This window comes from Felis catus, chromosome A3 (assembly GCF_018350175.1).
Source record: "Felis catus isolate Fca126 chromosome A3, F.catus_Fca126_mat1.0, whole genome shotgun sequence".
NCBI lineage: Eukaryota > Metazoa > Chordata > Mammalia > Carnivora > Felidae > Felis > Felis catus.
In genome coordinates this window covers 53,526,947-53,549,725 of record NC_058370.1, presented here as the reverse complement: position 1 = coordinate 53,549,725, position 22,779 = coordinate 53,526,947, and the positions used below count along the sequence as shown (strand labels likewise).

The window sequence follows — 22,779 nt, the reverse complement described above, 5'->3', positions numbered from 1 at the left end:
GCATGAGTGAGGCTGTTGTCCTGTGCACTGGGCCTCGGGTGGAGGTAAATAGGGTGTTCAGGTGCAGTAAGCAGGCCAGCCTGGCTGGAGAAGTATGTACAATGGCAGCATCATAGGAAGTTAAGTCGGGGTATAGCCAGTGGCCTGGCCATATGGACTCTTGTAGTCATCATGAGGACTTTGACTTTTCTCTAAGAAGAACAGGGACCCATGGGATGGCTAGAGCAGGAGCATGACATGAGCTTGTTTATGTTTTAATAGGCTTCCTGCCGTCAAGTAGAGCATAGGCTGTAGGAGGCAAGGGCATGAGCTGACAGTCCAGCCAGGACCCTATGACAGTGATTTTGACCCCCGGTGGTAGTGGCCTGGCCTGGGTAGAATCAGAAGAGGTAGCAGGGTGGGAGAGAAAGAAAGCAGCCAGAGACAGGAAGGCTACTGAAACCTAGCTCTTCCCCAGGGCGCGGGAGAGATGCCAGAACACACGTTAGCAAATAGATTTCATGTGTCTTTGTGGAAACCTGGAAGTCAGCATCCTCTCATGCAAGTATTCTGTGTACAATGTGATTTAGAAGTGCTGGCCGCCTTCTGGGAAGCAGGAAGGTGAGGAACGGAACAGGCTCTGAACAGGCTTTTCAACGCCATGCCTCATCCATCATCTCCACTTTTGCCTCCCATTCATTCATTCGTTCATTCAGCAAGTACGTACTGACCTTGCTGGCTGTAAACCCAAGGTTCCCAGAGGGTCCACCAGGAGAGTGCCTTGTTCAAGGACCTGAAAGGAATGGAAGTGTCTAGGTCTTGGGTTAAAAGGCCTGGAATCTTCCCCTCCCACCCACTCTGCTTCCTACTGGTGGCAGCACGTTCATGGAAAGCTGCCACATCTTAATGTAAAGCTGGTGTCTGCCTGATCCGTGCCTTGGTGGATCTGCAGCTGAAAATGAAATAGTGTCTATCTGGAATCACAAGGTCCCTTAGCCTTTCCAGCAGAAACCCTGCTTCCACTGAGTGCACCTCCACCAAGAACTTGGCCAACAAGACTCCAGCCAGGAGTCACTGGCGGTGTGGAACTGCAATATCCTGATTACATGCAATCATTCTAGTTGGAAAATAAGCAGAGTTGTAAATGGTACATTAAAAAAGGCATTTGCTATTAGCATCAGCTGGGTTTTTTTGTTTGTTTGTTTTTTTACCACATTTGTTTAAAAAAAGGAATGCTCCAGCTGATGCACCTTATGAGAATCATCTGAAATACTGGAAAATATGGCTAAAAATAAGAACTCTTTTTTTTCTGTTCACATATCTGTGGCCAATGCTGACTATGGCCTCTTGATCCTACTCTTCTGCACAATAAGTGGGTTTTCTAGAAACCACTGCTCAATTTTTTTTTCTAATTGACAGAGGTTTTATTTCCTCGTGTGCAAAAATAGCACTCTTGCTTTATTATAACTCAGAGGGAAAAAAGGCACAATATGGTGAATCCTGCAGCTACTGCAACAGGAAATGCTTGTTTTTATTGATGTGAGTTTGTCAGTCTGGTCTCAGTCTGCCCACAATCACATTCACACACTCAGTGTTGTATCATAATCAATGCTGCTTAAGAGATGCAATGCTTTTTGTACCTTTTGAGTATCAACTGTTTCTATTAAGTCCTGAATAAAAGATAAAAGGACACACAACTTGCTTTACCAAGGCTTTATCTCATGGGAAAGCAAACCACACTTGAAGAATAAGACTTTTGCTCAGTCAGCCAGGCAAAAGGCATCATGGCCTTGGATTCTGAAATGCCTGGTCAAGTTCAAGTTCTAGTGACATTACCCCTCTACTTGGCCTTTTAGATCTAGCGCCTGAATGTTTCACCCACCCATCTTTGTCCCCTTAATCTTAACGGCACCTTGGCAAATTGCTCCTTCATTGTCTCTTTAACCACTCATGTGAGTGTTCACCTGTTTTCTGCCAGCACCATGGACTGGGATACCTGGGGTATAGGTATAACTATAGTTAGGATTAAGTAAATGGAGGCATGTAAGTTGTTAAGCACTCTACCAGGTTTGCAGGACTTCCCCACACTTAGTAAGGGCTTAGTAAAAGCTAGTTCTTTTCCGATAATAAAAAAAATAGCAAATACAACAAAAAAGACAGAACCAGTTTCGAAATATTAATGTTTTTGGTTAAGATCTTTGTGTTGGTCTTTAGATGTGCATAAAAGAGCATTACAGGATTAAGTGGTGAAAGCGTTTCTTCGTGATGCCATGTAAAACTGTTTGAAGAAACCATCAAAAAGCACTCAAAATTCAGACAACTAAACCCTTGCACTCTTTTCCCACCTGCTCATGTTGGCTTTGGCCTGTCTAAGGGTAACCGTTGGTATTGTAGTAAAAACAACATGAATTTGAAAATCTATTTTCTGGTTCTTCCTTGAGACTTACTAGGACTTCATGAAATGATCTCAAAGTCCCTTGAGAGTTCTAATATGATATGAATTGGACACAATTTTCAAAAATTACCCTAAAGTCAGCATGGTCTGGAGTAGTTGTGTGTGGTAAGTTTCATTTTGGAGCTTGTAGGATTTCAACTAGACGTTGAAGCATGGGTACAATGTGCAAAAAAAAACAGGATAGAGCAAAGAAACAAGAGAAGGACCTTATCAGAGTTTGATATCAAAATTATGTTGACCTCATAAAACAAGTTGGAAACTATTTCCCCATTTTTGTTTTCTAGGAGAGTTTACATATGATTTGTGTTATATTTGCATTAAATATTAATATTATTTACCAGTGATGCAAGCCTTTAAAGCCTAGAGATTATTTTGTGGGGGAGTGTGGGCTCACTACTTTAATAAATATAAAATAATTATTATTTTCTATTTCTTGTGTCACTTTTGATATACTTTATTATTCTAGAAATTTGGTTATTTAATCTAAATTTTAAATATTGTTGGCATAAAACAGTTTATTGCATATTCTTATGACTTTTGATTATTTTTGAGATGTGTAGTAATGTCTCCTTCTTCCTCAGTGATGGAAGCTTTTTGAAGCTTTGCTTTTTTTTTTTTTTCCTTGACTTGTTTCATCAGGGATTTATTCTTATTAGCCTTCTCAAGGAAATAACTTTAAGCTTTGTTTATTCTGTTTATTGTATATTTATTATTTTATCAATTTATTTTCATATCTACAATTTTATTCCTTCTGCTTTTGTAATGTATTTTTAATTGTGATTTTTTCTAACATGTTTGAAATGGATACTTATTTATTTTCGGCATTTATTTTTTAATACCTGTTTGAACGTTATAATTTCCATCTGAGAATGATTTGGATGCATTGTACGTGTTAATATATTTTATTTGAATTATTAATTAGTTCAGAATATTTACTATATTTTGTTATTTATTTTTTGAACTATAGGTTACTTAGAAGTTTATTATTTTCCAAACATATGTGATTTCCCAAATATATGAGATAAAAAGATTTTTCATTTTGTTGTTCATCTTTAACCTGGACTGAAGTCAGTTATATACTTTACTATTTCCACCCTTCATATATCTGAGATATTTACATATCTGTAAATTGTCAATATATGTTTTCTGTGGGTGCTTAAAAAGTGTTGGAATAAACAACTGTAGTATTCTGTAAATGTCAATGAGGTCAAGTTTGTCAATCTTGAAGTTCAAATTCTGTATATAATTTTGCAAAATCTCTTAGTGACTTTTTTAGGTCTGCTTTTGTTCTGTACACATTACTGAGACATTACTGAGTGCTTGTATATTTATCTATTTATCTTTTTATATTTGTTAATTTTTGGTTTTATATATTTGAGGCTATGTTATTGGATGCATAAAAATTTAGAATTGTTTTATCTTCTTATTAATAAAACTTTTATCATTGTGAAATACATGTGCTTAACTATTACACATTTTGCCTAAAAACCTGGCATTCTTATATCTACCTACATTCTTTTAGGCAGTATATCCTACCATCCTTTTATACTCAATGTTTGCATAACTTCATATATATGTATCTATATATATGTGTATGTGTGTGGAGATATATATATATATATATATATATATATATATATATATATATCCACATGGAATATTATTCAGGCATAAAAAAGGTAAAATCTTGCCATTTGTGACAATATGGATGGACCCAGAAGGTATTATGCTAAGTGAAATAGGTCAGAAGAAAAAGAAAAATACCATATAATTTCACTTACATATGGAATCTAGAAAACAAAACAAAAGAACAAACAAGTAAAAAAAAGAAATAGATTCATAAGTACAGAGAAAAACTGGTAGTTCCAGGTGAGAGAATTAGGTGAAGAGGACTAGGAGGTACAAACTTGCAGTCATAAAATAAATAAGTCACGGGGATGAAAAGTACAGCATGGGGAATATACTCAATAATGCTGTAATCACTTTGCATGGTGACAGGTGGTAACTACACTTACATGGTGAGCCCTGCATAATATATAAGACTGTAGAATCACTATGTTGCACACCTGAAACTAATATTACATTGTATGTCAACTATGCTTGAATAAAAAAAAATCTGATAATTTTTTCTTTGAATTGCAACAGTTAATCTATTTTCAATTAATTGACATTTGACATGTCAGTTTCCCATTTTGCTATTTGTTTTTCATTTGTCCTGTTAGTTTTACATTTCTCATTTTCTTTTTCTTTGCTTATTCATGCTTTGGTACTTAAGTCAATTTCTTTATTATTATTATTATTATTCTTTTAGTTGTTACTCAATAGAATGCATCCTTGAATTATGAAATCTAATGCAACTGTGTACTCTTACTTTTCTTGAAAAAGTGAGTAATTTAGAAGTCTTTAATTTTGTGTATATTCGTATGAGGCTTTATGCTATACTTGCAGTCTATTTTAATTCCATATCTGTTCTAAGCCCTCCATATATTATTATTATAATTAGTATTCTAAGATGTATACTCACAAGTTTATCTCTTTGAAGATTTTACTTATGTCTCTATCAATGAGTAAGGGGTAGCAGTTTTTACTATAGCTTAAAAAGAGTGACATCTTCAAAGATCTCTAATTTGTTATTCTTTTTATTGTTTTTCTAATTTTATTATTATCTGAGCTTTTTACATTAGACCTAAAGGATAATTGCAAGAAGACTACAAATAATCTCCATATAGTCTGTAAGATTCCTCAAATATTTACATTTTATCACATTTGCTTTATTCTGCTCTCTTTGTCTCTCTCTCCTTCCCACTCATGACACATACACAAATAATCTATAAAAATTCTTTTGACAGTCAGTTTATTATTGGCATATTGTCCATTTTTCTCTGAATATATCAGTGTGACTTTCAAGCAAAGACATTCTCTTACAAATGGAAGTGCAATTACTAAAAACTAGGAAAATGGCATTGATGCGATCATATTATCTTCTCTCAAAATTATTTAAACTTCACCAAGTATCCTAGTAATGTGCTTTATGGTGAAGAAAGTTCTCGACCACATGTTCACCTGGCCATCATGTCTCCTCATCTTCTTAAATCTCTTTTTATGTGGACAAGTTATTCCATTTCCCGTACATTTCATGCCACTATCTTAAAGAAGAGGGCAGTTATTTGGAGTATTTTCAGTTTATGTCTGTTGGCTGTTTCTTCATGATTCGATCCACGTTTTGCCTTTTAGGTTAGAATACCACAGAGGGGATGCTGTATCATTTACTCGACATCATGTCAGGAGATTCAGAATACCAATTTGCCCTCTTATAGAGATAGTAATCTCAATCTCTTGACTATCATGGTGTCTGAAATGTCCCCACTGTGAAGTTACTATTCTCCCCTTGGCAACTAGAAAGTACCTTGGATGAGATTAACTAGGACTGTAAATATCTGCTTACCCGTCAGAACCAGACAGAGCATTGTCTTCTCCACAGAAATAGTAAAAAGCCAGAGGCAGTGAAATAATCTTTCCTGCTGAAAGAAATGGCTGCCAACCTAGAATTCTTTAAAGGGAAAATACCCCTGAAGAATGAAAATGGAATAATCTCCTTTTATTTATTTATTTTAATTTTTAATTTTTATTTTTAACTGAAGCATAGTTCACTGAAAACTCATTTTAAGGAAAAACAAAATCATCATTCACCTGAGATGCTCATGAAAAGAAAAACGATGCTTAATTAACTCTGGTCTACATGTTTAGAGGATCCCAAGTATCATCATCTCTCTGCAGCTTTTATTTCCTTACATTGACACACTGGCCAGCCTGGTTTGCAACACATTGTCCCACCCCAGTGTCTGGAACTTCCATGTTGCCTAACTTCAGGGTGACATCTTGGGTTTTGGGTGCCTTGGAATCCTTGACCTAATGGTCTGCTCATTCCTTGTTTTCCATCCCTGGCTTGTCTTGGTCTTCCCAGCGGTGTCTTCTTGCCCTGAGTCAGTAATCCACAGCTGTTACTCTGAGACACAACAATTTGTAATTTGAAATTTGATATTCAGATCTTTATAAGTAAGCAGAGAATCTCAGAGTACTTTTTATCTCCAGACTCTGCTAACAAATGAACTGTTACATGCATAACTTTGGTCTTCAGACCTCATTTCCAAAAAGCTGTCCCAATCTTTCTGTAATAAATGTGTTATTGCTGGAGGATCCAGATGGTTGCTGATTTAATTCAATTGCTAAGCAAGGGAGGAAAAAAAAACCTAATCTACTCCTATCTGAAACAAAGAAATCTCAATTTAGGAAACAGGTTTACCCCACTTAAAATATTGCAAACATTTTGACGGGTTGAATGAGATCAGTGCATCTTGAAATCACCTAAGAGGAGCAGTTTTGCAGGGCATATGGCTAATGTGGTGCATTAGAAGCCTCTCGGTTCCTCTTGGCAGTAATTTCATACCTACTAACGTGGTACTTGAGGACAACTTTCATGCATGGTAGAGGCCATTAGCCTGGGTCTGGATCCAGGAGGCTTGGAGGCAGGTGCTGAATACTTCTGTGACGACCTCTGTAGCCAAGGGATGGTTCCTACAACCCCTTCCCGATTCTAAAATGCTGTGGCTTTAATATTCTCACCATTCAATTAATAATGCACCAGCATCTCATTCATATAGTTTACCCAAAATTTTTATAAATGTAGCAATTTCCTTTTTGAAATGAGGAAGGGAAGCACAGCTACTTCATCAGTGCCTTGATTATTAAAATAACTTGCTCTCTCTTGCACACACACACACACACACACACACACACATCAACGCTTTACAAGCGAGAGGCGTATATGTTGGGAGCAAAAAATGACAATCCTTAAGCCAAAATGTAATATCATTTCTGTTCATTATTTGCCATGAAAACTCATTCCTCCGAATTCGGAGTCATGAGAGATATTAAAAATGTCAAGTGAGGAATGACAGCATAAAATGCAGATTGATTTAGGTTTTCAAAATTGATTAGCAATTTGGGGCCAGGAGAGCAATTTGTGTGGTGTTTTCACTCTACCAGTTGCTAAAATTGATTAGCGCTTTTTGAGGAAGGTATAGCAAATTGCTATGCTAATCAAGGTACATTAAATCATGAAGCGCCTTGATTACCAGTGAGCAGTGCTGCCACAAAACCGGTTTGGAAACAGACTTCATCACAGCAGCAGGTAAACTGACTACTTCCCATTCTTTCCTTTTGATTTTGGGGGTTTAGGGTGGTGGCAAAAAATCATCCATGCTCTTCACCTTTATGATTTCTTAGTCTTCCAGAAAAAATAAGCTGTCATTTAAGAAGGCACAAGGATCTGTACTACTTTGCATTGCAAAAAAATCAATATCTGCATTTTACCATTTTGGTATTAAATTGTTTTCATTGGGTAAATGGTCTTACCTGTGACCTTGTCTGCCTGGGGCAGCAATATAATTTGTAGGTTACAGTTTGGAACACCGAGGGTACAGCTTCCCCATCAGACTGGAATGTCGGCATGTCAAAAATGCTCACGATCTTTTGCTGTCAGGATCTGGACAAGATTTTGTGTTGGAAAGAGTGCTTTTTTCCTCATGTCTATATGTCTTTTGCTTTATTTTAATGTCCTTAGGACATTTTGAGTAGTTAAGGTAATATTACAAGAAAATATCCAATTTATTTTTTTATATAAATTTTTTTTTAATTTTTTTTTCAACGTTTATTTATTTTTGGGACAGAGAGAGACAGAGCATGAATGGGGGAGGGGCAGAGAGAGAGGGAGACACAGAATCGGAAACAGGTTCCAGGCTCTGAGCCATCAGCCCAGAGCCTGACGCGGGGCTCGAACTCACGGACCGCGAGATCGTGACCTGGCTGAAGTCGGACGCTTAACTGACTGCGCCACCCAGGCGCCCCGAAAATATCCAATTTAAATCAACTCCATACAACCAAGCAATTATAACAGTGTTGGATCTAGTTCTGTCAATAATTCCAATCAAGTTAATAATAATAATAATAATAATAATACTAGCACGTTTAGGTTTGAGTTTATCTTAGGCCCCTCATATTTTTCCAAATGTTGTAGGACAGGCTGTGTAAGAATAAATAATTTATTATGTGTGAGGCTTCTCATGTCTTATTTCCCTTTCTTCCCTTGTATTCCTCGAAGAATTTGGGTTCATTAGGAGTCGGGAGGGATTAGAAATTTGTACTATCAATGAACTCTTCACATCCAACTGATTTGCCACCAACTTTCAGAACTAGTGACTTAGTCCAATCTCTTCATTTAACAGAAAGAAAAGAAAAGAAAAGAAAAAAGCTAATGTTCAAAGCGGTAAATTACATTGCATAAGGAAACTTGATGGTGGTAGATCATTATGGAAAACCTCAGATACAGAGTAAAAGATCTCAGAAGACATCATGGAGAAAGTAGCATTTAGAGGTAGGCTTTGGAAGTTGAATCGAGTCTCATGCTGTATGTGTGAATTTAGGAATAATTGTAGTGAGACAAAGAACACTCACAGGCCAGAGCATAGCTGATGGAGGGTACAAGAGGACTTAGTGACTGAGTGGATAACAGTCAGGGGATGGGGACTTCCTGGTAGACCTTCAGCAGCCAAGAGTCAGAAGGACACACAGGGGGGTGTTCAGTGGAAGGTGACGCTGGAAAGGGAACCCAGAAAGCCTTAAAGAGCACAGGAAGAAGGTCATGCTTTAAACCTTTGCCAGAGGTGTTAGGCTTTACACCGGGACCTAAGAGTATGAAATAAAATGATTTGTTTTGGTTGACAATGTTTCAGATCTTGGAAAACAGATGGAGAAGTTAGTTTTGGCTCAAGATGTTCTGGTAATACCCTGATGGACATTAGCACTGGGTCAAATTACACTGTTTTATGAGAGGATTACTTGAAACTGCATGAAGTGTTTTTACTCACCTGCCAACAACAGCACCAGGCTAGAAGTGGTCAGGATCGGACATGAGGAAATAAAGCATGTGATCTGGAAGGGGGGAATTTCTGACCATTGTCTATACATATGTAACTGTCTGCCTGCTACCAAAAAGATTCAGATAAGGGGAACATTCAGGGGCGCCCGGGTGGCTCAGTTGGTTAAGCGTCTAACTCTTGATCTCGGCTCAGGTCATGATCTTATGGTTTGTGAGTTTGAGCCCCATGTCAGGCTGTGTGCTGACAGTGTGGAGCCTGCTTGGGATTCTCTCTCTCCCTCTCTGTCTGTCCCTCCCTGACCCGTGCTTGCTCTCGCTCTCTCTCTCTCAAAATAAATAAATAAATTTTAAAAAAGGAGAACATTTGTTTCAACATGTGAGGGTCTCTTTAGGCTTTAAAATTCTGTGAACTTAACTGTTTACTTATTTGTATAACATTGAAAATTCATAGGGTTTCAAAATATAGGCTGGATTTTTTATTTTAGATCATGCTACAGGCATGTCTATGGTTTGCTTACAAAGCTGAAGAAGAGATTTTGTATTACTCGATGCTAACTTTCTCTGGGAATATTTCTATCACAGAATAGAGCACTGTTGTTAGAGTCAGGTGGTCTGGGATCACGTTCTTGCCCTGGCACTCATGCAGCACGGTGAGTAAGTCATTCTGAGCCCATTTCCTCCTTTATTAGATACAGACAATAATATCTCTATTCCTGTCGCTGGCTTCTTGGATCATGATGTTAGGTAAAAAAAATACATCATAAACCACTGCTTCTATTAAAATGATTATTAACTGGGGGTGCCTGGGGGGCTCATTTGGCTGAACATTTGACTCTGGATTTTGGCTCAGTTCATAATCTCACAGTTCCTGAGATCGAGCCTCACATCAGCCTCTGCACTGACAGCACGGAGACTGCTTGGAATTCTCTTTCTCCCTTTCTCTTCCCCTCCCCCACTCATACATGCTCACTCTCTGTCTCTCTCTCCCTCTCTCAAAATAAATAAACTTAAAAAATGACTACTAATTGGTTGAATATTTCCAACTCAGCTTTAAAAAGTCATGAGAACAGTTATGGGGCAGATGTAATAGACCAATAAAATGAGTATCAAAAAGTTATTTGTAACTTGCTTAGAACACACAGCTGTTGGGGAGTTCCATGATAGCACAATGAGAAGATACTGAGTCAGAGTTTCCATCCACAGCAGAGAGGTGGAATTCTCATGGCTCTTGGACCCATGGCTGGCATTATATCTCCTAGTGAGGCATCAACATACCTCTTCCTGTTGCAAGGTAATGAAGTACACAGATGAAGCCCCAGAGAAAGTAACTCTGAATGCAGAAGCTCCACTTCCTTGGTTTGTTTTCCTTCTATATCACCATGTCCCCTTGGCACAAATTTTAGCCCACCATCACCCATGTCAATTTCAGTATAATCTGCATCATAAATCCTGAATTTGCTATTGAAAAAATGTGTGTTAGAGGTATGGTTTTTTCCACCATTCATTTTCCACCAATCATTCCATAATTGGGAAAATCATTGAACCTGTCTATACTTGATTTCTTTAACTGTAAGATGATAAAAATAGTGTCTACTTTCCAGACTTCAAATAATAATTAGAAGGATAAAATCATAATATATGTAAAAGTACATTGTAGAGAATAAAACTCCATAGATGTGTGATCCTATTGTAAAAGTTATCTTGTAGAATTTCTGTCTGGCTAGGTTATCTGGGTTATAGTTTATAATGTCCCTAGGTGTATGAACTTTCAGTGTGCATCACTCAAGTGTGCATCACTTTTCAAGCAGAAAAAGAAAGGAGAAACTTCTTTATGTGTTTTATTTTATTTAAAGTTCATTTATTTATTTTGAGAGAGAGAAAGACAGAGAGAAAATGTGCAGGGGAAGGGCAGTGAGAGAAAATCCAAAGCAGGCACCATGCTGTCAACCATTAAGCTTGATGCAGGGCTTAATCCCATGAACCTGTGAGATCATGACCTGAGCAGAGACCAAGAGTCCAGTGCTCAACTGACTGAGCCACCCAGGTGCCCCTCTCTATGTACTTTAAATGGATGGAATTTAAGGTGTGGAATTGGTCACAGGTACTGGAAGTGCTGAGGTGCCAGAAAGAGGATGGAGCTGCCACCAGAAGTTGGCAACAGCCGAACATTGCTATGACCTAATGCTGGAAGGACAGAGGCAAAGATGGAATCACTAGAATCTAAGAGCTTTCATCACCCAGCAGAAGGTAAAGCCATGGTGAACTACCACACCTTTATTTGGCCAAACCTCCTGGACACTGGTAGAGCAATGGAAATTTGCTATTGGGAAGTGTTTATTGAAAGTATGAGTTAGTGGCACCTGGGTGGCTCAGCTGGTTTATTGACTCTTGATTAGAGCTCAGGTCATGATCCCAGGGTCATGAGATCGAGTCCCACGTCGGGCTCTATGCTGAGTGTGGAGCCTGCTTAGGATGCTTTCTCTCTCTCCCTCTGCACTTCTCTCCCACTCACCCTGTCTCTCTCTCTAAAATAAAAATAAGTAAAAATTTTTAAAAAGTATGAGTCAGCATTTTTGTGATATGATCAAAAGAGGAAAAGGGAAAGACATGTTTCTAAGTAAAATCAGGCTAAAATTTGGACCAAACAAGGTTCAAAACGTAGGCTTGCCACCTGGGCCTTACAGATTTTACACAATGAGGTTTTTGCTGTGAAATATGCCCTCTGTTAATCAATTTCTTCCTTTCCGGTGAAGATGAAATGTAAAAGAAGGAAATGATGATGAGGATGGCAGTGATCAATTACTGAGCCCATTAATACCTTCAGGTATGGTTGTCACCTCTTCACGTGCCAGTAACACCTTGCTCATTGACATGGGTATTGAAACACATCTCCCTAATTTCCATATCTTTGGTTTGAAAAATATAGTTTTATATATTTGAAAATCTCTTAGTTTTATGTATTTAATATAACCCCTCATTTCCACAGTTACTTTGTAGAAAATACAAGACTTTACTAATCTTGTGTTCAGAAAATATTAATAAATTTTTGCCATTACAAACGGCAAAGTCCCCTTGGTATTTGACCTGGACTATGAGAAGCCCATAGTCATAAAACATATAAGCCATACAAGCTATAGATTATCTAGCCCTGGTGTCCTTCGTTGCACACTCTAGAATACAGTAGAATGCTCTTAAGACACTCTAACTGTCCAACCATGCAAACTGCTCTTCAGTGTAGTCCCATGAGACATTGGGAAGCATTATGCAAATAAAGCACACTTCATTGAATTTTACTGAGCCCCATCCTTGTTTTCCTCTTCTTTATGGCTACTATGCAATGACCCTGAATAATCAGAATGTGACAATTTATTTTGATCAGTTCACTCTTCCAGGAGGAAAATACCTGCCACATAGTAGTAACCAAGTTGGCCAAAATAGGAGTGTGACAGGTAAGGTTTTTTTTTCTTTTCTGAAATTTCACCCGGTGTGTGTTCCATGTCAGACCTGAGCTTCATTTGCAGGTCACCTCTGTTTGTCCCCTTGGGAATTATTTTATAAACTCCCATGCTCAACTACAAGTAGGTCAAGTCTTCACCAGCAGCAGCTTCCTGTCTTTATTCTGATGGTTTAACAAAGGCCAAATCTGTTGGCCTTTCTGAAAAAAGACACCTCCAACTTTGGCTGACTCAATCATAATAAGTAAGATAAATTAAAAATTGATTATTTGCATATAAAATAATATTTTTTGCTTAGTAAGGAAGCTCCTTGAGCATTCTTTAGTTCTTTTAAATGTTGATGGTTTACCCTATACTAGGTACTCTTCTAGGCTATGGGAATGCAGTAGTGAACCAAACTGACAAAGCCTATGTTTTCTTAAAGTTTATATTCTAGTGGACAAAACCACAGTGATCAAGAAAACACACACGTATTGGGTTTCCAAGTCATGAAAAGTGCTCAGAGAAAAGGAGAGCAGGGGTAAGGACTGGGAAGGGACAGGATATGGGGAGCTGTAGCAGTTGTGACCTTTAAGCAAGGTAATGAATGGAGTCAGATAGCAACAGTCAGGTGAAGAACCAAGGCAATTGGCAGGCCCGCAGGTAAGAGAGGGCCAGTACTGGTCCCACATGCAGGTCTATAGAGCACTAAAGGAGGGCCAGGGCACCTGGACCACGTCTTAGAAGGCACTGCCCAATGAAGATCAACATAGGGTAAAATCAGTTAATTACTGGAAAATAATTAATTAAAACAGATTTTGATACATTAGAGAATAAAAATTGAAAACCAAGAGACCTTAGGACTCTAGTTGCCTATTTATGCACGGAAAGGGCAAGATTGATGTAGTGAAATAATTTGTCAGTAAATATTTACTGAATATTCAATATAGAAACTTTCACTTGGGAACAAAAGGTGTAGTTCAAAATCATTCTGCACAAGTGACGACTATTACCATCTGTTGGTGGTGAACAAAGCTGATGCTTATTTTTTGCATATATATGTATATACAAATATATATTGCATATATTTATGTATATATGTATATATTTATGTATGTATGTATATACAAATATATATTACATATATTTGTATATATATGTATATACATATATGTATATGTATATGTATACATATAATGAAACTTCTCTCTACCTATAATTGTTTCATTCATTCATTCAGTGGAAGTTCATAGTTTATAGGTGAAAGGCTCCTGACCAGGAGGCTGGAGTTTAAGTGACATCCTGGAGGTGACTGCCATCACAGAAATACAAACCAAACAACATAACGACATGGTAGGTCCATGTCCTACTGCCCCGTGAAGCATCTATAAACTAGCAGCAGAGACTGCCTATGGTTTTATTTTTGAAAGGAGAAGCAGCCTGTACAATTAAAGAGTCAGTGGGAAACTTTCCTGCTGGGGACCATAGCCCCTGGTCTTTAGCTCATGGATTACCACCGAAATGATGGAATAAGCTGCTGTTTTGGTTATGTTGGCTGCTCTTTTGTATGTAATTTCCAACAAAAAAGATATCACTAGTGGTTTCTCATGACCTCCAGGAGGACTCTGAGCACGGCATCACACACAAGTTCCCATGCTTCCTTCCCTCATCCTGCAGCTCCTGTCCCCTCACCTGAGTTTCTCCTGACCTTGTACTTTCCTCAACACTCCCAACTGCAGGAAGTGGCTGTCCCTGTTTCTCACGTGGCGTGAGAGAGGGTGCACTTGATGCGGCTCAGCACACCTCTCTGTCCTGACCATTCACCTTCGATGGAATCACTGTCTTTAGGTGGATGCTCTCGGTTGAAAGGCAGGATAACATAGGATTCAGGATCAAGGTCAGACTCTACCTTCTCCAAAATCCTTAACCGCATATCTCAGGCTAGAGTGTTATTGCCCCCTCTGAGTTGGATATATTTATTGGCTGAGATTCATCTGGCAATTGATCACACTGAGGGTGATGTGCCCAGTTTTCCCAGGCAAGCCACATCTGCCTCAGGAAGCACCATGTGTCCGAATGCCCTACTGCTCCAGCAGTTACAGACAGTGAAACCAGAATTCAGGCTTCATCCCTCTACACTCCCTTTTTCTCATCAGCCACGCCCACTCTCCATAGTCCATCATCCAAGATGGTTAGTCTCTAATAAGATTCCAATCAGCTAGGATGCGGTAAGATAATTTCCCTGAGGACAAGCTCTGTGAAACGGAGCTGAGTGCTCTGGGTAGGTTTCGGAAAAATTACTTTTCCCTTCCTACATCCGGAAGCAGGAGAGGGTTTTCTCCTGATTTTCAGATCTTCACCCTTAGAAACTGTTGGGGCTCCTGGAGGTAAAATTCTCAACATCCAGCAACACCCCCTCCTCAGATTGGGCCCCCCAGGGTTTTAATCTGCCAGGCTGACTGGAGCTGAGTCTCAGCAATTAGTCACTCACCCCTGAAGGCACCAGCGACTTTTTGTTCCCAGTGGGTTGTGACTCTGTGTCCATCTTCAGTTTGGGGTGACGCTTTGCCCTGTGACCTTAATTCTCTGATGAATCTAAGAAGAATTCTTTTCAATTTCCTCAGCAGTTTTCTTGGGAAGATGGGAATAATGATTTCCAAGGTTTTAAGGAGGACTGGAAACCATAAGTCCTTGACTTGCTTCTTTCTATAAATGTCTCTAGAGGTTTTTTTCATGTCAGTTTGTATAGGTATCCCTTCTCAACTTCAGCTGCATGTTCTAATCATCTAGGGAGTTTTAAAAAAGGCTGATGCCTGAGTCCCACCCAGAGCATCTGATGTAAATGGGCTTGGCTTGGGTATGGCTTAGGTGGGGGGTACTCAAAAGCTCTGGTTTGATACTGATGTACAAGATGAGTTGAGAAACTCTACTATAGAATGACTTAACTCGGGGCGCCTGGGTAGCTCAGTCAGTTGAGCATCTAACTCTTGATTTCAGCTCAGGTCATGTCTCATGGACGTGAGATTGAGCCATGCTTCAAGCTCTGTGCTGACAGTGTGGAGCCTGTTTAGGATTCTTTCTCTTCCCTCTCCCTCTGCCCCTCCTCCACTCATGTGAGTACATACTCTCTCTCTCTCTCTCTCTCAAAATTAAATAGACATTTAAAAAAAGAGAATGATTGAACCCACACCTTGTAATAGCTGTTTGCCATTCAATGCACAGATTTCTAACTTTAATGGTAAAGGGTGTACACTATGTGCTTGAGAGATCTTAGCCAGATCTCTGCTCAGGGCTGTCTTGACCTTCTGGATCTTCTTCAGTTACTTGTGAGCTACTCAATCTCTTATCATATATGGTAGAATGACTGATTTGTGGTTCAGGCCTCAGGCCCTTTCTTCCAGATCTTGCTTCTTACCTGCTTTGAGTACTGAGTCTTATTGATTAGTTACTAGGGAAGGCTTTGCTTCCTTCCATGCTGACTTTTCTATGTGGGATTGCAGCCTCCTGACAGGAAACGTTTTGCAGGATAAATTTCTGTTTCATTTGTGTCAAGGCAGGGAGATTTCTTTCCATGCTGCACTCTCAAAATGATTTTGTCATTGCTTAGCAATATAGACTCCTCCCCATAATTATTTTAGTGTGGGACCATGAAGCAATGTCCCAGAGTCTCAACCAATACTTCCTCATCCATCTCCCACCTACGAAACTACCAAGAGAAATGTGCACAGTAGGTGCTCATTGTATGTATATATATATATATATATATATATATATATATATATATGTGTGTGTGTCTGTGTGTACACATATTACACATATATGAATATGTTAGTTTTGGAATAGAGTCCAATGCAGTTCATGATCTGTGTTCATTATTTCTACAATGAAGGAAATAGTCTATATCTGCACTGTCTACTGTAAAAGCCAGTAGCCAGTATGGTTATTGAGCACTTGAAATGGGGCAAATGTGACTAAGGAAATGAATTTTCAATTCAATTTATTTTTAATTAATTTAAATTTTAGTAGGTACATATGGCTAGTGATTATTGTACAGACAAATACTTGAAGTGGCCATGTTTTTCAGTTTTTCCCTCTCTTTATTTCTCTCCAATTCTGTCTGTTTAGGGATGTGTTTTTTTCCTTTGTATATCATTATCTGGGGCCTGGTTTCCTGATGGCTGTCTTTGACATTGCTATATATTGCCTCCTATCCATTTGTGTTTCTCAAGCCAGTTTCTTTCCGTACAGACATAAACGTTCCCTTCTCTCATCTCCAGCCTACAGCTCCTCTGGGTGTGGTGATTGAAGTGTAGGTGATTTGTCCATATCTAAAGCTGTCAGATAGTTTGAACAAAAATACTGAAAATCGTTGCCAAAATGTATCAACCAATTAGACAAAGGCCTGGGAGGAAAAGTTTATGGTAACTTGTACCACATCCTATATTTTATATTAGATGGCATGGCTTTAAAAAATTAATTCTGTATTTAAAATTAACTGTTTATCTCTTACACAAAACAAAAAAGAATATTTAAAAATATATAGGAGCGATATAACCATATGGCAGAGGAGGAGACCCCAGCCTCCAACTCCCCACAAAGATAAAACACTGGACAGCTATTCATCAACAAAAACAGCTCTCGGAGAGCTCTGGAGTCTAATAAGGAACCTTCAGCAGCCAAATGGAATAAAAATTGAGAGTAACTGCACAAAAAGGAAGGAAGAGCAGCCTCTTTTCGCCTTTGTTATCTTGTCCCCCAAGTCCACACTGCTCAGTGCCTCACCAGCTAGAAAGAGTCCCGTCTCTGGGGAAGAGAAGACAGAGTGAGCAGTCAGCTTCCCCAGACTTAGGGGGGCATCTCATGAAGAACCTGCTTCAGTTTCACCCCTCCCAGAGACCCGCAAACCTGAGACATAGGCAGTTGGGAACAAGGAAGAAAAGCAGGGACTACCAGGATCAGCCATACAACAGAAGTGACCACGATTCCTGGTGACCTGCTTCACAGCCAGTCCCAGCAGCTTTTGTCACTAACGTAATCAAAGGCCAGCACAGCCTAGGCACACTCCTTGCAGATTTCACCAGTTTTATCCCCACGCCTACTCTCGTTTGCATGTATCAATTACCTGTGTCCCTCCCTACTTCCTCTCACAACCCTCCTCTTTAGACCAAGGATGCACACTGGCAGCAAGCCTGGATCCCTGTGGCTGACCCCCACTACTTTGAGTGTGTTTTGGTTTAGCACCTACGGTTGCACACTTTCATGCTATTGGCTTGATACACTAAACTCCACTGCCATGTGCACGCGTCTGGCAAGATTCTGAGCCATGGAAGTGCACACCAATAGACCAAGCTCCTTTGGCTGTTTGGGGCCCAGATTTAGCCTTATTGCCTGTCACTAACCTGTAACATTGGGCTCACCTGTAGCTACTCCTCAAGTTGTGCACTTGCATGTCCATGTGAGACCCTGTCACTGGCCTCCACTGCTGTGCACATGCCCCTGGGGAGACTGCGCAGACACAGGAGAGCATGCTGACAGTTGTAGCCGCCACAGCAGTTTGTGGGCCTGGGTCCGACCCTATCTGCTGTCACTAGCTTGCACCACTGAGTTCATCTTGAGCTGCTCCCTCCAGCTGTGTACCTGCATGCCCCTGACTTGTCTCCCAACACCATCCAGGGCTTCTGTACACACATGGCAAGAACTAGCAGCCACGGTATTGCAAACTGATGGCCAAGGGCCTCACAACTGCCAGTGTGCCTCCAGTTCATTCCTACACTGGCTGCTTGCTCTGGTCTCCACCACTCTATGTGTGTGTGAAACCAGCCTCTGCCATTATAAGAGCACTTACAGCTGTTCTTTCTAGTCCAGTGTGTGCATATCACTAGCTCCAGTCACTACCACTGTCTGCTTTGGTCCCTGACCACTAACCCTGGAGGTGCTGCTGAGGATACCACCAACCTTTTGTGGCCTCCATGGATCTGCTGCAGCGATCTTCAATGACCACACAGTTGCTGATGCTGTGGATTCCGCTGGCCTGAGCCAACAAGTCACCATGCCCTCTGGACCTGGAGCAGCTATATATCACTGCACTTGATGATGAACACCACTGGACACAGAGTCATGGTGTGCTCTGGCCTGCCCCCAACCTCAGGGGCAGGTCTGTCCTTACCGAAGTCAGTCAGTAAAGTCTGAAAGAGGCAATTCCCTCTTCCAATGTGCAGACAACTTAGCAGAATTACAAGGATCAATGAGAATCAAAAAAATAGGATTCTATCCAAGGGACATAGGAAGCTTCTAGTACTTAATCCCAAAGAAATAGAGATACAGCAATTGCCACACAAAAAAAATTTGTATTTTCCAAAAAAATTTACCCCCAAATTAAGATTCTCAGAGATATATATATATATAAGAGATTGGATAAAATTCAATGGAATCATGGGACACCCAGCTGGCTCAGTAGTGAAGCATGTGACTCTTAATCTCAGAGTTGGGAATCAAGCCCCCAGTGGGTGTGGAGATTACCTAAAAATAAAAATAATAAAAAAATAATGGAATCAGGAAAACTATAAAAGAACAAAATTAGAAGCTTGAAAAGGATGGAAATATAAAAAATAACTGAACAGGAATTTAGGAGCAGTGGAATACAATGACTGAAGGATGCAACAGAACTTCAACAACCAACTAGATTGAGGAGAAGAAAGAACCAGTGAGCCCAAAGATAGATTACTTAAAATTATTCAGTCAGAAAAGCAAAAAGAAAAAATACAAAGGGATGAAGAAAGCTTACAGGACTTCAGGTGTACTATTAACCTACACATCACTGGAGTCCTAGAAGGAGAAGTGTAGAAAATTTATTTTAAAAAATGATGGCTGAGAACTTCCCAAATCTAGAAAGAGATAAGACATTCAAGTTCACAAAGCTAATAGTTACCCCAAAATGTCAAAATGAAACAATATTCGACAAGACACATCATATAATAAAGCTGTCTAAAATCAAAAATGAAGAGAGAATCTTAGAAACACCAGGAGAAAAAAATTATCTCATACAAGGAAACCTCGATGAGGTCAGCATATTTCTCAGCAAAAACCTCCCAGGCCAGGAGAGAATGGGTGGTATATACAATGTACTGAAGGGAAAAGCTGTCAGCCAAGAGCACTTTCTCCAGCAAAACTGTACTTGAGAAGTAACAGTAAGGTAAAGACTTCACCTCACAAAGAAAAACTGAGGGAATTTAGCCCCACTAGACCTGCCTTAAGAAAAGCTAAAAAGAATTATTCAAATTGAAATAAAAGATGCTACTATAGCTTTAAAACATGAAAGTATACAGCACAGTGGTAAAAGTATATAGTGTATTGTCAGATTCAGAACACTCTAATACTGTAATGTGGTAGTGTGTTAAGCACTTAACTCTGGTGTAAGGGTTAAAAGACAACAAGTCCCCCATGGACTTGAATTTCACTTTGGAGCATATACAGAACACTGTATTCGACAGCTACAGGATATACATTCTTCCGAATCACACATGGAACATTCTCCAAGATAGGTCATATATTAGAGCACAAAACATATATATCCTTTCATGATTAGAACTTTCAACAAATACAACCCAATTTTTAAAAGGTTGAAATCACTCTCAAAAATAAATAAACATTAAAGAAATTAAGGGCACCTGGGTGGCTCAGTCAGGTAAGCACTCGATTTCAGCTCAAGTCATGATTTCACACTTTGTGTATTTGAACCCCATGTCGGCTCTGAGCTGACAGCTCAGAGCCTGGAGCCTGCTTCAGATCTTTGTCTCTTTCTCTCTGTCTGCCCTTCTTCCACTCATTCTCTCTCTCTCTCTCTCTCTCTCTCTCTCTCTCTCTCTCTCTCAAAAAATAAATAAGCATTAAAAAAATAATTAAAAAAAGATTGAAATCATATCAAGTATCTTTCCTGACCACAGTGGTATGAAACTAGAAATCAGTAACAGGAGGAAAACTGGAATATTAACAAATATGTGAAAATTCAACAACATATTCCTGAACAACCAATGGGCCAACAATAAAACCAAGAGGAAAAATAAAGTATCTTGAAACAAATGGAAACACAACATACTAAAACTTTGGAGATGCTACAAAAGCAGTGCTAAGAAGGAAGTTTTTAGTAATAAATTCCTATATTAAAAATAAGGAAGTTCTCAAATAAACAACCTCACCTATACTCCAAAGAAAGAGAAAAACTAGCCCAAAATTAGTAGAAGGAAGGAGATAACAATTATCTGTGCACATAAATGAAATAAAGATTAATCGTATGGAGGTTCCTCAAAAAATTAAAAATAGAACTACCCTACAACCCAGCAATTGTAATACTAGGTATTTGTCCAAAGAATACCAAAATGCTGATTTGAAGGGGAACATGCATCCCAATGTTATAGCAGTGTTATCAACAATAGCCAAATTATGGAAGAGTCTGAATGTCTATCGACTGATGAATGGACAAAGATGTGGTATATATATGTATACACACACACACACACACACACACACACCACACACACAATGGAATACTACTCAGCAATCAAAAAGAACAAAGTCTTGCCATTTGAAACAATGTGGATGGAACTGGAATGTATTATGCTAAGTTGAATAAGTCAGTCAGAGAAAGAAAAATATTAAATAATTTCATTCATATGTGGAATTTAAAAAACATAACAGGTGAACATGGGGGAAGGGAAGGAAAATAAGGTAAAAACAGAGAGGGAGGCAAACTGTAAGAGACTTTTAAATACAGAGAACAAATTGAGGGTTGATTGAGGGGTTTTGGGTGTGGGGATGGGCTAAATGGTCAAGGGGCATTAAGGAGAGCACTTGTTGGGATGAGCACTGGGCATCATATGTAAGAGATGAACTACTGGGTTCTATCCTGAAATGAATAGTACACTGTATGTTAACTAACTTGGGTTTAAATAAATAAATTTAAATTAAAAAGAAAAGATTAACAAAGATAAAGTGGGCTTTTTTGAAAAGAAACAAAGTTGGAAAACCTTTGGGTATAGTACAAGAAAAAAAATAAAGACGACAAAAAATCTGAAATAAGTGAGGAGACATAACAGCTGATACCACAGAAATACAAAAATTCATAAAAGAATACTAAAGCAATTATATGCCAACAAATTAGATAATCTTGAAAAAGCTGATAAATTCTTAGGAATATATGATCTGCTATATCCGAATTACAAAGAAATGGAAAATCTGAATTAACAAGAAAGGAAACTAAATTAGTAATCAAAGTCTCCCAACAAAGAAAAGCCTAGGACCAGATGGCTTTATGGGTGAATTCTACCAAACTTATAAAAAAAACAGTTAACATCTGGTCTCACACAGAAATTAAAGTCCAGAAATACAGACACTACCATCCTCCACCCCTTCTGATTCATTAGCCCCATTCATATTCCCAGATGAAGTCTAGTCCCTTCTTCAGCTTCTTTAGCAGTTGCTGCATGAAGTAATATTTTAGAAGTAACACAGCTTCTTTAGCACCTCTAGAAGTGGAAAACTCCAACTCTGAGTCTCACGTGTCACTCAAAGTTCCAGGGAGCTATCAAGTCACACAACAAAGAGCAAAGCACCTGAGAATTTAGAAATAACCAAAGCCCAGGAACAATTGTGGTTGCTCCAAGACCTTACCTTCTAGGCCCTAATTCTCATGTGAGAGCATTTTCCAAATACAAGTTACTTTTCCAAACCAAAACATTTAACAGTCAAAAATTATACTGAGGTCATCAACCAAACACAGAGAAGTGCATAAATGTGGTGTAGGTGAGGGCAGAGTGTAGACAGAGGAAAAAGAGAGAGAGAGAGAGAGAGAGAGAGAGAGAGAGAGAGAGAGAGAAAACAAAAGCCCTCTGGTTTCAGCTTTTGGGCTGTCCAAACTCAGCTGGACCAATCTCCATTGGCTGGCCAGAACCCATTGGCTGTAAACCACCGGCCTTCCT

At 39.1% G+C, this 22,779-nt stretch overlaps 1 long non-coding RNA gene across 1 annotated transcript; it reads left to right on the top strand.

Annotated features, from left to right (window-relative positions):
- Positions 1–10,560: 10,560 nt before the first annotated feature.
- Positions 10,561–13,835, top strand: LOC123384213. Its single transcript, XR_006594939.1, has 3 exons — positions 10,561–10,662; positions 11,473–11,618; positions 12,125–13,835. It is a non-coding gene; the product is annotated as an uncharacterized LOC123384213 (long non-coding RNA).
- Positions 13,836–22,779: the final 8,944 nt, after the last annotated feature.